Genomic DNA, 15,554 nt, shown 5'->3' with positions numbered 1-15,554 from the left:
ATACAAGGCGGAATGCCTTCTACCATGATGACCTGGCTACATCAAGTACTGTATTGGGAATGTCACTGTGGAAAAATGCATCCGGGTGTTCCCAAATCAGAAACCCTGGATGACAAACCAGGTCCACACGCTCCTCCGGGCATGTGACTCAGCATTCAGATCGGGTGACAGAGCATTGTACAGTGCCGCTCGCACCGACCTAAGGAGAGCCATTAGGTTTGCAAAGGCAGAATACAAGAGGAGGACAGAGGAACATCTCAACAACCCCAGACAGGTATGGCAGGGCATACAGATCATCACCAACTAAAAAGGCTGTGCTGTGACACCCGCGGACTCCACAGATGTGGAGTTGGCAGAGGAGCTGAACAGCTTTTTTTGCCTGCTTTGCGTTTCAATCACAGCACTCAGCCACTCAATTCCAACGACCATCACAACCCCCACCAGCCTCCAACACCCCCCTCACTCACTCTTGAGGCACAGGATGTGAGACGGGTGTTTTGTGCAGTGAACATAAGGAAAGCTGTAGGCCCAGACGGGGTACTTGGGAAGGTGCTCAAGGCTAACCAGCTATCACATGTTTTCACTGACATTTTTAACCTGTTTCTGGAACAAGTCATCATTCCACCCTGTCTGAAATCTGCCATAATCACCCCGATCTTAAAAAAGTCACCCACAACCTGCCTCAATGATTTCCGCCCCATAGCGCTTACCCCAAATGTCACTAAATGCTTTGAGAAACTGGTTTTAAGACACATCAAAGCCTGCCCCCCCCCACCCTGGACCCGTAGTAGTATGCATACCGGACTAAAGATCAACTGAAGCATAGCCATTGCTCTTCACTCAGCGCTGACTCATCTAGAGCAGGGATGGGCATCGAGGGCCACAGTCCTGCAGAGTTTAGCTTCAACCTTAATCGAACACACCTGAATGTCATTTCCAAACAGTCCTGAAGACTTCAATTAGATTTTTCAGCTGTGTTTGATTAGGGTTGGACCTAAACTCTGCAGGGACACTGGCCCTCAGGACCAGGAGTTGCCCACCCCTGATCTAGAGCAACAGGGGAACTATGTAAGGATGCTCTTCATTGACTTCAGTTCACCCTTTAACATAATAATACCAGACATTCTGATCCCCAAGCTAGTCAGCCTGGGGCTGCCACCATCCACCTGCTCCTGGATAAAAGACTTTATGATCAACCGACCCCAGCAGGTGAAACTTGGTCCTCACCTCTCCTCACCCCGCACTCTCAGCACTGGCTCTCCTCAAGGATGTGTGTTGAGCCCGCTTCTTTATTTCCTCTACCCAGAAAACATCATTGTCAAATTTGCTGACGACACAACGGTGGTGGGGCTGAACACAAGGGGAAATGAGGCGGCCTACAGAGATCAGGTCCTGAAACTGGGGCAGTGGTGTGGATCAAACAACCTGGCATTAAACATCACTAAGGAACTCATTCTGGACTTTAGGCGGAATAGACCTGACCCTGCACCCCTTTACATCAACGGCAAATGTGTAGAGCAAGTGGAGTCCTTCAAATTTCTCGGCCTCCACATCTCTGCAGACCTCTCCTGGTCGAATAACACCTCAGCGCTGGTAAAGAAGGCCCAGCAGCGGCTACTCTTCTTGAGGGTGCTCAGGAGGGAGCAACTCAACACGCTACTGGTGACCTTCTACCGTTCCACAATTGAGAGCCTGCTGGCCTACGCTGTGACAGTGTGGCACTCCAGCTGCACGGAGGCTGACAGGAAGAGACTGCAGAGGGTGGTTAACAACGCACAAAAAATCATTGGTTGCTCTCTGTCTTTCTTGACTGCAATCTATAATTCTCGCTGTATCAACAGGGCCAGAAACATCTTGAAGGACACAAACCACCTTGGTTTCCATCTCATTAACCTGTTGCCCTCTGGCAGACGCTTCAGGTCCATACAGGCCAGAACAAACTGACTCAGGGATAGCTTCTTCCCTAAAGCTGTCACTATACTTAAATGCAATTTTGCACTAATGTAAACTGAACGATAATATTTGCACTGATCCCTGCACTATCATTATCACTGTGTTAATTTTGTGTGCACTTTATATGGGGCTGATCTTTAAATCTCATTGTACTGAGTATAATGACAATAAAGAATTTCTATTCTATTCCATTTCAAATGTCAACATTGGCTTTCAGAGATCATGGACCCTGCCTTTTCACATCTTAAACAACTTACAAAAGTTCACCTGAAAATATTGGGTAAAATTAATAAAAGTCATTTTAAAAGGTCAGATCAAGTAGAAAAGGCTTCTTAAAGTGACAACTACACCAATAAAAAAAAATACAATTAAGATGATCACACTGTCATTTTAGATAGTGGTTTTGTATTTTAAGCAAGACTGACAAACACATTTCACCTTTTTCTTATATAAGACCAACAGTACATGTATTCTTATGACTCAACGATGTTGCATTTTTTCCATTGTGAGTTATTAAAGTTATGAGTGTACTATATGATTCATTCATTTTTGTTTGATATATTTACAAATCCAGAGTTGGATCTGTTGTTCATTATATCAAGAATGACTTGAGATGGTTTGATTCATACTGCAAAGTTAAGAGAAATCGTAACAATGGATGGTAGACGGGAGATGTTTGTGCAGTTTCAAAACGCAAGTCTGCAGGGCTACATTAAAGACTTGGTGGTCCTGACGTCACATTGATTTATCTACAGCCTAGTGCTGTTCATCACCATTAAATCAAATGATTAACAACTTGTCACAAGGTGACGATCTTTTTAAGGGCGGAACCAAAGTTAGGGAAGTTTTGGTTCCGCCCGGAAGGTTTCCCCACCGGGCCACATACGAGGACGGACCTTCTCACTTCCTGGTTTCCAGGACAACGGAATCAGGGGTTGACGAGCCGCAGGTGAGAGGAATGAAGCCAGCGAAGGGTGATTGGAGGCCGTACGAAATAAATAGCTCTGCTGAAACACAAAGAGACAGGGTTCGGACACGAGAGCGATTGACACGGAGCGATGTACACGAGAGGCGGTTGACACGGGGGAATCCCTTTGCCAAAGGCAATACAAAGACACGCACCTTTTGAAGAGCCCGAAGGCTCTGTTGATCCGGGGATCGCTGAAGCGAGCGGAAAGAGGACAGAGCCACAGGAGGCGAAAGGAAGGCAAGCTGTGGATCTTTAAGGAGGAGCCCCCCGAAATCGTTGGAGAGTTAACTGCTGAGTGTTGTTGTGTATCGTAGCGCCGAGTTGGGCTCGCCGGATGCGCTGCTTGGATCGCCGTATTGCTCTCTCTCTCTCTCGTTGAACCATAGATTTATGCAAAGGAGGACATCGACAACCTTATAGGTGGAATACTAGACGGACACTAACGTGGACGAGAGGAACGGAGGAACGGAGGAAGAGGGAAACTTGCTGCTGTGAGTTTGCATCTGTGAAGAAGTGATATGGTGGCTGGAAAAAGCCTCATTCATGCATTTGGAGTTATTACAGCGTGAAGTCAACCTAGGACGAAGGCAGACAGTAGTTGTGAGTAAATACATCACTTGAAGTAGGTGTTTTATATGCAGTTGATTTATACAATCGTTTGGAGTGTTTTCAAGAGCGAACGAGGGCCCTACCCCTGTACCAGCGTGGTGGGTGAGCCGAAGGGTTTTTGTGTAAGCAGCTACAGTGACGACAATAAACAAACACTAGGCCGTCTACCATCTCCCTATTCTCGCCCAGAGCAAAGTGGAAGAAGGCGGGCGTCATTGTGTGCACTAAGCGTGGTGGGTGAGTCTTTTGGATGTAGAAATTTTCACTTGAAGTGGTGCTGTGTAATGCTGTGTATTGCAGTGAGAGTGGTGTGTCTTGTCTCAGGAAACCCTGCCTTCAGTCACTCGTCCCGGCACGACGACGAGAAAAACACGGCGCTAGAGAACATCTGCACGATTATGCTGTAGTGTGCTTCAGTCTGACGGTATTATAGAGTGGCGGTGAAGAACTGTGCGAGTGGCGGTGTGCGTGAGTACTACATTTGCTGTTGTTACTTTATCTGTGTCTTTTTCATCACTACAGAGTAGAGGCGAACGAGATCCGCCGGCCCGAGGTCTCGACGAAAGGGCGCCCCGGTCCGGTTTTCGATTGACCAACGGGTCTCGAGGAAAGGGCAGCGCTCGACCCGGTGTGCCGGCGTGACGTCCTCGCCCCTCTGTCAACCAACAAGTTCGCCGAGTGGGACTTGGTCCCCGGCGTCCCATTGTAAACCACTGTCTAATCAACGCACTGCATAGCTAGCCAGCATTAAGCCCGCCATCCGCAGTTCTCTGTGGAGAGAAAGAGAGCCAGCGTGAGCACTGAGATATTGAGTTGTGGAGAGAGCCATACCTACCTGGAAGCTGTAACCAGCACAGAGGTGAGAGAAAACCTTAGAATCAATTCACCGTGTCCTTGCATCCCAACAGTCATCTGTGGAGAGAGAAAGAGAGCCAGCGTGAGCACTGAGATATTGAGTTGTGGAGAGCCATACCTACCTAGAAGCTGTAACCTGCAGAGAGGTGAGAGAAAACCTTGGAACTGATTCACTGTGTCCCTGTGTCCCAGCAGTAATCTGTGGAGAGAAAGAGAGCCAACGGGAATGCCAAGAGAATGAACTGTGTAAAGATCCAGTTGGTGGCGAAGGAGGAGAGCCTAGAGTGGCCGTCATTTTAAGTCCCCCCTTCTTCCCTTCCCTATTTATTAGTTTTAAGTAAATTAAATAAAGTATATTTTAATTTATGCTTACCTTGTGTGTCTGGTCATTGGGGTGGCTTTGGGAATCTCCTCGAGGTGGAGAAAGGGGCGTGACCTTATTTACATCTGGGTCCACCCCGACTTGTGACACAACTTACACTCAATAGGGGGTTCATTTGAACTGTTCAGATATGAAGAGGAAAGGCCAGAGTAGGGAAGGGATGGAAAGGGGGGGAGGGCTGTGGTAAATAATGTAACTTTACTGTGAAAAAAAAAAAGTTATTGAAGTTATTTTATTTTGGCTTCAGCGGCTGGCCAGTTTGCTTTAATAATGGCATCAGGTCTCCTGCAGCGTGGGCTGAGCTAATGAACTTTCTTATCATCCCTGTTTCTGTGCACCATTATATCTAAGGCTTTGAATAAAGGAGGTGAGTTGTTATTGCAGTCAGACTCACACTTCGCTATCGTGAAGATTACTCAGTTTTCCAATCTTACATTTGCGTCTGTTCTTGGACAAATGTGAACGCTGGTGTTGGGGGGAGGCCATACGGAGGCAGCAATGGGGGAATAAATTCTCATTACAGAGGTGCTGCTAACACAGGGCAACCCTAGCAGAAATACACTTGTTTATAGACTCGGACAATTGGAACAAATTGCTAGGACAGGATTTAGAAGGGTGGGAGAGCACATTTAGTGGTTTTTAATCAGTACCTTGTTAGTTCTGAAGGTCTTGAATCTGCAGATGCTGATGTGGCATTGACAACACAAAAGCACTGTACCCTAGCACCGGTGGGCAAGGTCACACAAGAGGATCGATCGTGGCCAGTTTTCAAATCTGAAGTGTCATGCCAATAACAAAAAAAAAAAATGCTAAAAAAATTTGTAATGAACTAATCATGGTAATCATTCACACACACGCACACACACACACACACACACACACACACACACACACACACACACACAGTAAAGTTGCCTTATCACAGACCAGTACATTGCAACAAAGTTGACCAAGCCACGGAAAATACCGGATTATCTGAGCATCATGTCCACGCAAAGGCAGCTCAAATGCGGCTCAAAAATTCGCCCAGTAAGTTATATATCAAGCAGATTTATAAACAGCAAACAGGGAAATAATAAAGGGCATTTTTATTGTTTTTTTATTTTTTTATTACCCGTTTGCCACTGAACCTGCATTAACGACGACAGTGGGGCTTCCGGCCTTAATCTAACGGGTTGGCACGTATGGTCGGGTTGCGATTTTGGCGCTTTCGTGTGTCTTGTGAATAGTATGCCATACAGACCTGTTTGCCACTGAACCTGCATTAACGACGACAGTGGGGCCTCCAGCCTTAGTCAAACGGGTTGACACGTATGGTTAGGTTGCGATGTTGCCGTTTTCTCGTGGTCTTGTAAATAGTATGGAATATAGACCCGTTTGCCACTGAACCTGCATTAACGACGACAGTGGGGCTTCAGGCCTTAGTCAAACGGTTCGACAGGTTTCATTTTCTCTTAAAGACCGGAAGGTGACCCTTAGTTACCATATATACCTTCGCATTGTGCCCCCAATTTGCAAAATCCTCAAGTATGGATAATATAATTATGCCGCAATAGTTAGTCTGTCTGGAACTAAGCTGATTTAAACCACATCACTGTGTGACACTTGCATTACATGTGAACAGCAATCCTATGCTAATATGATTTTGTTTTTCTCTCCCTGTCTCGTCCTCAACCCCGAGGACAATGAGACAAACAGACCCAGTTCCGGTAGATGTGAAAGTCGGCACACCTCTGATCTACTGGCCGTCCTTCAACGTGATGTCCAGCTGATGCCTGACCAACGATCAACGGCAGAACCCGCTTAATCTTCACTTAATCTTCACTTAATCTCCTTATCTGTTTATATGTATATATTTATACAACAGTTCTTTCTGGTTCTCGAATCTGATTGGCTAAGACCTATGCGATATTGTACTGATATCGGCACTGTAACCGCTTCACCTTTCGTATCATTCCGCCACCTAGTGAATGGAGGTCCTAAGCAGGCTCATCTCTGAATGGAAAAACACAGACGCGCTGTTTGAATCACTCTCCGTTTGTCTCATTAGTTTACTAGCTCATAAATCAGTCTGTGAATCCCCAATCAGAAGTTATTATTCCTTCAAAGATCAGCGCTTTTGGATGTTACGTTACAGTTAATGGGAGAAATGTCTTGTCACATCGTGTGGATGATTAACGCTTGGAAAGAGGAATATAAACACTCGTTTTTTTTCTGGAGCTATATTTCTTATCAGAACGCGAAAACACCGTGGAACTGCAGGTAAGCACCGCAGCTTTTAAATGTGGACATTAATCATTTACTTTATCGTGACCTGACTATTAAAACATGTTATGAGATATCACCACTGGTATATTTATAAGAAGCATGCAAAAACATCTCTCTGACACTTATAAAAAAACGTTTTATATAGTACTGACAAGAACAAAGTTTAATAATAATAATCGAGTGCTCGTATCACGTTAAGAATAAATGAGAAAGCAATAGTAACGTTATACAAGTAGTTTTATTAACTTTTACCTCGCGCCAAAACAATAACAACACAAAAGACACTAAATATGAATTAAAAAACAAGTAATAGTTTGATCATGACACCAAATACTGCTGATTTGATCTCATTTTGACGATCATAAACAAACAAGGCCAACATGAGAGCCAGGGTATCTCTTTCAGAGATGTAGCCCAGAGAGGGCGGTGGTCAGCGGGGCGAGTGAACACTGATGTCCGCTCATGCTTTGGTTCTCATTCGTACCGAATCTCACTAAGCAAACGTTCAAACAGGCGCTATCTTTACTAATCGACTGCAGATTTAAATATAATACATATACATTCTCGACTGAACTAATCTTAAAACTACACTTTGTGACCAAGAAACGGTAATATAAAGTAACGGCTTTTCAGGCCATTGAGTTGTTATGAGCTTCAAAGCAGCCGAAAGTTTTACCTGTCATTCTGGCCGCCCTCAAATCCGTGGCGGAAGAAGTAGTTCCCAAACAAAAAGGCTTTTAAAATAACTCCGTTGTTGTTTTCTAGTTTTCGTTTTTCAAACGTGTGCCGTCGAACTGTTGTATAAAAGCAATATCGCTCTCGGAGTCGTGTGATATAGCTCTATATCATCACGGCTGTGATTGCCTCCGGCACTCGGCCTGCGGCCTCGTGCCTCTGGCCTAATCACAGCCGTGATGATATAGAGCTATATCACACTCCTACTCGAGCGATATTGCTTAAATATATCGTCCCCTTGGAATTATAAGGTTCTATCTGCGTTCCTAGCAGTTTTGAGATATTGAGCTTCAAAGTTTTTGCATTACATAAAGGAAAACTTACATGGGGACGAAGTTTCTTTCAATCATGAAAATAACAGGGACCCTAAATGCATTCTAAATATACAATATCAAAATCCTCTCAAATTTCTAAATGTGGATTTTTGGAAGGGGTCAAATGCAGATAGAACCTTCTAATTCTAAAACAACACTTTTTGCTAAGAATTATAAGGTTCTATCTGCAAAAACATTATTTAAACATTAAATATAAAATTAATGTTGTAACAATTTTTCAACATGTGTTAGAAAGTAACATTTTTAACATTTCTATGACATTTAATATTTTTATTTTTAGCACTTTTATCTCTAAAGTCTGATTTTACATTGCTCTTTTACAACATTGCTTCTTCCCTCTTCTGCCTCAGTTTCTCTACCATCCTCCTGTATATGTCGGGTTCATTACAAAATAGACAATTTTGTTTTAGCATGTTATACCATTCCCTGCTGAAGGATCCAGCTGGGACCAGCATAAGCTGGTGAGCTGGTTTGAGCTGGTCTCAAAACTTGGTTTTGGCAGGTCTCCCAGCTTGGTTTTGGCGGGTTTGCTGGTGTAGTAAGCTGGTCTAGCTGTGTTTTGGTCACTTTTTGAGTTGGTCTAGCTGGACTTAGCTACTACCACCTTAAACCAGCTAAAACCAGCTACCAGCTTATGCTGGTCTTTGCTGGATTTTTCAGTAGGATTGAGCAGGTACAGGCTACAATCATTCTGAAATCATTTTAATACTGAGGTAACTGTTTTAACAACCTTTCACATGTTTACATTTTGACATAACAATCATAACTTACTGTAAACACACTTTTTTGGGTAGGATAGGTTAGTTCGTTTTTTCTGTATTTTTTATCTTAGTGCTTGCCTCTTAATATCAGGAACTAAGAAGCTAGCACTGCTGGCTAGTGTGGTGTCTAACTATGAAAACAATCTCCTCAGCAAGACCTAAAAAAAGACTGCCCCTACTGAAAAATCCAGCAAAGACCAGCATAAGCTGGTACCTGGTTTTAGCTGGTTTAAGGCGGCAGTAGCTGGTGTAAGCTGGTCCAACCAGCCTGGCAAAGCTGGTCAAGCTGGTGGGTCAGCTGGTCTTCCAGCATGACCAGATAAGTCCAGCTAGACCAACTTAAAAAGTGACCAAAACACAGCTAGACCAGCTTAAAAAGTGACCAAAACACAGCTAGAGTGTTTAAAAAGTGACCAAAACACAGCTAGACCAGCTTAAAAAGTGACCAAAACACAGCTAGACCAGCTTAAAAAGTGACCAAAACACAGCTAGATCATCTTAAAAAGTGACTTAAACACAGCTAGACCCGCTTAAAAAGTGACCAAAACACAGCTAGACCAGCTTGCTATACCAGCAATACCAGCAAAAACCAAGCTGGGAGACCAGCTAAAACCATCTCACCAGCTTAAGCTTGATTTTACAGTAGGGTGAACTTCCCTAAAATTCGGCTGTCGATCTTAAGGTTTCTTAAAAACTTTGCGTTGGGTGCCATAATCCTCACAGATATTGTGTGTCTGTGATTTTTCCTGTCGTCAAGGACAAAGCCGGCAACACCACATATAGGGACAGTTTCACAGACAGGGATTAGACTAGTCCTAGAATAAAATAAATGTAAGAGCTGTCCAAACTGAAAACAACTTGCACTGACATATCTTAAAATACATTAGTGCCCTTTGTTTAGCCTCAAAATGCACACAAGTAATACTTTTAGTAAGGCATGTTTGGTAAATATTTTCTAATGAAACTAAGTTCTAGTTCTGGCTTAAGCTAATCCCTGTCTGAGAAACCACCCCATAAAGTTGATCCTGATTGGTCCCCTTCGGTGCATTCGAAGTGCTGATTAGCTCACGCAGATAGAACCTTATAGAGCCAACTTAGAGTTCGATTTTGTAGATAGAACCTTTTTGTTTTTTTAATAAAACGTCCCAAAATGTACAAAACTTAAAATAAAACATCACATAATGTAAATAAGTTGTCACAGAGTAAGAATATGTGAATAACTCAATTTTGACAAAAATGTTAGATAGAACCTTATAATTCCAAGGGGACGATATACTATTACTAATATATATCTTCCAAGGGTTTTTCCCTCCTAGGACTTTTTTTATTTCCTCGGCTAAAAAGCCCGGCCTTTTTTTCTCCTAGGGGTTTTTTTACCCCAAGGGAGACAGACTTCTTGGGCTTAACTGAGCTTCCTCTTCTAGATGTTACATTAGTAATACGCTCGCTTATAATGTTGAGTCATAGCCACAGCAAATTTAACTGCTTATGCTATCGTGTATTTTGGTGTGCTATCTGTCGTTTTTCTGTGCTTTTCACTGCTTCCATTAATGTAAAGCTGCTTTGAAACAATTAACTATTGTGAAAAGCGCAATATAAATAAATTGAATTGCATTTGACTTACATAGCATCCAGCTAACGTTAGCCAACTCCATTTGCCATAAGTCAAGGAAAAGCATGTAAACTCGACCATGATAATTTCCTGCTGCTCAATCTGGTCCAAGCTCCTTAATCCTTTATTTATTCTTCAACTGAATAAGCATAAAATCATATTATGGGTTACATGGCAATCTGCAACACAGACTCTGAAAATGATCCAATCACATGAGGTCAAAGACATAAAGAAGAATATTGATTCACTTCATCATAAGTGGGAGGGTTTGGGGCGCACAGTCCTGCGCCCCAGGGCGGATCCGAAACCAGCCAATTAGAGCTCAGTTTCAGGTCACATGTTTTTACCCTTTTTACTGACCTACATAGACACTTGTTTGGGGCGCACCCCAGACACACAAACATGACACAAACACAACAAACTCAGTTTTGTTTTTTTAAATAAATGATAACATGACTAAGAGTGAAATAGTACAACTAAATGATTTTATTTTATATTAAAAAAAAAAATTATTGACCAGCCGCCACTGTTCTACCGAGCCCCTAAGGTGACATTGGAGTAAAAAAGTTTAGATTCATGTGCTCATGTGAAACCTTCATGTGCAGAATTTTTTTTAAAAAGTTTAGTTTCACGTGTGCACATGAAACTTTCTTGAACGCACATGACATTTTCAATTTCATGTGCACGCGCCATTGTTTCACATGTGCACACGAAACTAAACTTTATTTAATTTTTTCTCCATGTCCCCTTAGGGGCTCCGTACTGTTTACTTAACTGTTTACATTTAGTTTACTTAAAAAAAGTTGGATAATATTAACACTTTTTATACGGAGGAAGTTAAGAGGTTGATTTAGAAATCATTTTTGACTGTATAGTGTAGTGTGTAGCTACTGTATCCATCTTTAATGTGCTGATTGTAATGCAGGCAAACACGAGTCAGAGTCAATAACTAAAATCAGCCCAAGGCTGATTATATTATCTGTCTGCAGGTGTTATCAAGAATGTAACAAATATAAGAAAGAACAACAACAGCTGATGTAATGTATCATTACTACCGGCAAACTGTTTGTTTGTAGAGCATGAAGTAACCACATGCCTTGGTCCATCAACTGTAAACAACACAGCACTTGTCTGTCATCCACTTTACAACAATATATTGTCGAAATTGCATCAGTACGCATCAGGGTTTAGGCAGTCATTCAACCAAATATAGACTACCGTATAGTGTCCTTCATTACATACACTCTATTTAAAAGTATTTTGACACTTTAAGTACAGTAAAACTATGTTTTTTATTGCATTAGATACCAATAAATGAAACAAAGTGACATTTTCTATAAACAAACAAAAATATCAATAAAATATTTCATTTTACGGCACTTTTAATGCAAAGCTGCTAAACTCGCATATCAGATAATGCACATCTGCTCAACTAATACCAAGTGCTATAATTTGGTCCCCGATGCTTCTATCAACCTAAAATGTGAAAAAGATCAACCCAGTAACTTAGTTTTGGTAAACCATTCTCTGCAAGCATGTGAAAAAATAGGTCATTGAATCAGAATAAAGCATTTAACAGGCCCATGGTATAACATAGCCTACTTAAATATATTTTAACCTTACATTTCATTTTTATTAGTTTTCAAGCATTTTGCCAAATAACGTGTACTTTCAACATACTGTGTCTATTTAAAAAAAATAATAATACTAACTTTAAGTAGTTTTGCATCAAATACAATATGTGATTTTGTGTAATCGATCTAAAGTACCCAAGCACATTCTGCTTGGCGATACAATTCGCATTCATTGCACATGTAATCACATGCAAGATTGTCAAATGTATTTAGTGGCAAATGTTATGATAACATTACACACCCTGCACATTTATATGGTGACTCTGACTGTGCATGAATAAACAAGGACAATGACATATCTTACGATCGCCATAACAAACCAAACAATTCTCAGATGTTTCATGTCTTAGAGTTACTCTTTTACATTTTCTGCCAGCTTTTCAATGTCAACTTGTGTTCAAAATCAAGCATGTATTCATTACAACATGAAGGAAATATCCAAGAGAGAAACATAAACAGAGAACTTAATACTTTTGTACAGAGTTAAAGCACACTCACATTTATATGACTGTGTTAAAAAGAGTTTCGAGTGTGCGTGTGTTTCTAAAACACAAGGATAAACTTCTCTTTTCCATGAGTAAGAGGATATAAAGGCTCTCTGTGTTCTCTGGGGTCGAGAACTGACTCCCTTGTGTACCCTGTTACCCCACCCATTCCCTAAACTATACTCAGTTTTTGCCCTTCCTCCCCTATCTGACCACTGATCACGACCCAAAACCATACTATATGTGTTTTATGTTTTCGCTTAACCCATGATAACATTAATCCTAATATTGACAGGCCACCTAGCCATTCCAAAATGAAATCTGGTTTCTTTGAGAAATGACTGTTCTTTTCATAATATTCTGGAATGGCCAGCTGCAGGTTTGACTCCTCGTGTTTGCCATGGTGACCCAAATACCAAAACACAGAGGTGAAGTCATGTCCCAACCTCTCTGCTTTATCATGTGTCCATGCCCAGGCCAAAAATAGTACAGTGAACGTCAAACGATTTTCTTAAGGGCCAAGAAACTGCTCTTTTAGAAATAACACAAATTCTTGCCAATTAATATTGTGTATTGTAAAAGCATACGGTACATGTATATTTTACAATACCTTAATACTAATAATCATTTAAATATAATCAGGATGTTGCGAATTATCAGAGGTTTCTGATTATGTGCTACGGATTTCAATCATTTTGCTAACTTTAGCTATAGGCCCTCTGTAAACAATTTGTAAGTCAATTTTCTTAAAAAAAAAAAATCCAGATATTTACTCACCACCATGTCATCCAAAATGTTGATGTCTTTCTTCGTTCAGCCGAGAAGAAATTATGTTTTTTGGGGAAAACATTCCAGGATTTTTCTCATTTTAATGGACTTTAATAGAGCCCAACAATTAACAGATTTAATGCAGTTTAAAATTGCAGTTTCAACGGAGTTTCAAAGGACTCTAAACGATCCCAAACGAGGCATAAGGGTCTTATCTAGCGAAACAATTGTCATTTTTGGCAAGAAAAATAAAAAATATACATTTTAAACCACAACTTCTTTTTTCCTCCGGCTGTGTGACGAGCCAGCGCGACCTCATGTACATGCGTAATGCCGTGGAAAGGTCACGTGTTACATATATGAAATGCACATTTGCGGACCATTTAAACAATAAACTGACACAAAGACATTAATTAGTATCATTCCACATACAACAATGCGAAACGGTCCTCTTTCAACACACTTGTAAACACTGGGGCGGAGTTTCGCATTCGTCCTCTTTGACCTTTTCACGTGATGACGTATTACGTGGGGTCACGCTGGCACATAACGACCGGACCTAGACGAGAAGTTGTGCTTTAAAAGTGCCTATTTTTTATTTTTCTTCAAAAATGACAATCGTTTTGCTAGATAAGACCCTTATGCCTCGTTTGGGATCGTTTATAGTTCTTTGAAACACCGTTTAAAAAAAAATTAAGTTTTGAGTTAAGTATTAAGTGTTGGGCTCTATTAAAATGAGAAAAATCCTGCAATGTTTTCCAAAAAAAAAAAAAAAAACATAATTTCTTCTCGACTGAACATAGAAAGACATCAACATTTTGGATGACATGGTGGTGAGTAAATTATCTGGATTTTTTGTTTAAGAAAATGGACTATTCCTTTAACAGTTTTAATGCAGTTTAAAATGGCAGTTTTAACGGAGTTTCAAAGGACTATAAACGATCCCAAACGAGGAATAAGGGTCTTATCTAGCAAAACAAGTCATTTTTGGCAAGAAAAATAAAAAATATGCACTTTTAAACCACAACTTCTCGTCTTCTCCCAGCTGTGTGACGCGCCAGTGCGAGCACACGTAATTGCGTAATGCCGTGAAAAGGTCACGTGTTACATATATAAAACGCACATTTGCGGACCATTTTAAACAATAAACTTACACAAAGACATTAATTAGTATCATTCGACATACAAGAATGTCAGAACGGTCCTCTTTCTCCACACCTGTAAACACTGGGACGTAATTTCGCCTCCATCATCCATGACCTCTTGACGTGATGACGTATTGCGTGAGGTCGTCACACAGCCGGAGGAAGACAAGAAGTGTTGGTTTAAAAGTGCATATTTTTTATTTTTCTTGTCAAAAATGACAATCGTTTAGCTAGATAAGACCCTTATGCCTCGTTTGAGATAGTTAAGAGTCCTTTAAAACTGCAATTTTAAACTGCGTTAAAACTGTTACGTGTTGGTGTCCATTAAAGTCCATTAAAATGAGAAAAATCCTGGAATGTTTTCCTCAAAAAACATAATTTCTTCTCGACTGAACAAAGAAAGACAAACATTTTGGATGACATGGTGTAAGTAAATTATCTGGATTTTTTTTTAAGAAAATGGACTAATCCTTTAAAAGCAACTTACTGTCCACAGGGTATATCATATCTCACTGTATGTGTTTCCTTGAGAATCAAACCCATGACCTTGCCATTATGTAATGCTTTACACTTAACAAACAGTAGGTCTATGTAGAAATTGCTTTCGGTAATATAATGCACTTTCACAAACACAATTTCAGCAGCACACGTTGATAATACACAGTAGTCAGTGCTATAAGCAACATATGTTTGTGATGCTGTTGAGTTTATTGGTCATACTCCATAAAACAGTTTGATTTAAGTCGGAAGTGGAAAATACGTTCATCTTTATAATACAATCTCTGAGTTTTATTACGTTGCCTATGTGTTAGTGCAAATTGAGTCCCTCATCTTGGTAAGGCAGTGGGCATCAGGGATGTTTATGGCAGTGTTGGTTTCTTTTGGGATGCTCGAGGTGTCTAACTGTATTGTGAATGATTACATAACTGTTCTGCAAAGGGACAAGACAACAAAATGGTCTGAAGGTAAGTCAAGAAATAATAAAAAAACAATTATTTTCTTGACAATCTGATCTGGGCTCATGCATGTTCTCGGCAGATGT

The 15,554-nt window shown here is 40.9% G+C and overlaps 1 long non-coding RNA gene across 1 annotated transcript; it reads left to right on the top strand.

The window, feature by feature from the left end:
- The first annotated feature begins 3,905 nt into the window (after positions 1-3,905).
- LOC141349779 (uncharacterized) lies at positions 3,906-4,759 on the top strand. Its single transcript, XR_012357809.1, has 2 exons — positions 3,906-4,391; positions 4,583-4,759. It is a non-coding gene; the product is annotated as an uncharacterized lncRNA (long non-coding RNA).
- Positions 4,760-15,554: the final 10,795 nt, after the last annotated feature.

The sequence above is a fragment of the Misgurnus anguillicaudatus genome, chromosome 15 (genome assembly GCF_027580225.2).
Source record: "Misgurnus anguillicaudatus chromosome 15, ASM2758022v2, whole genome shotgun sequence".
In the NCBI taxonomy this organism is placed as follows: domain Eukaryota; kingdom Metazoa; phylum Chordata; class Actinopteri; order Cypriniformes; family Cobitidae; genus Misgurnus; species Misgurnus anguillicaudatus.
Note: the sequence above shows the minus strand (reverse complement) of the source record. Positions and strands in the feature narration are given on the sequence as shown.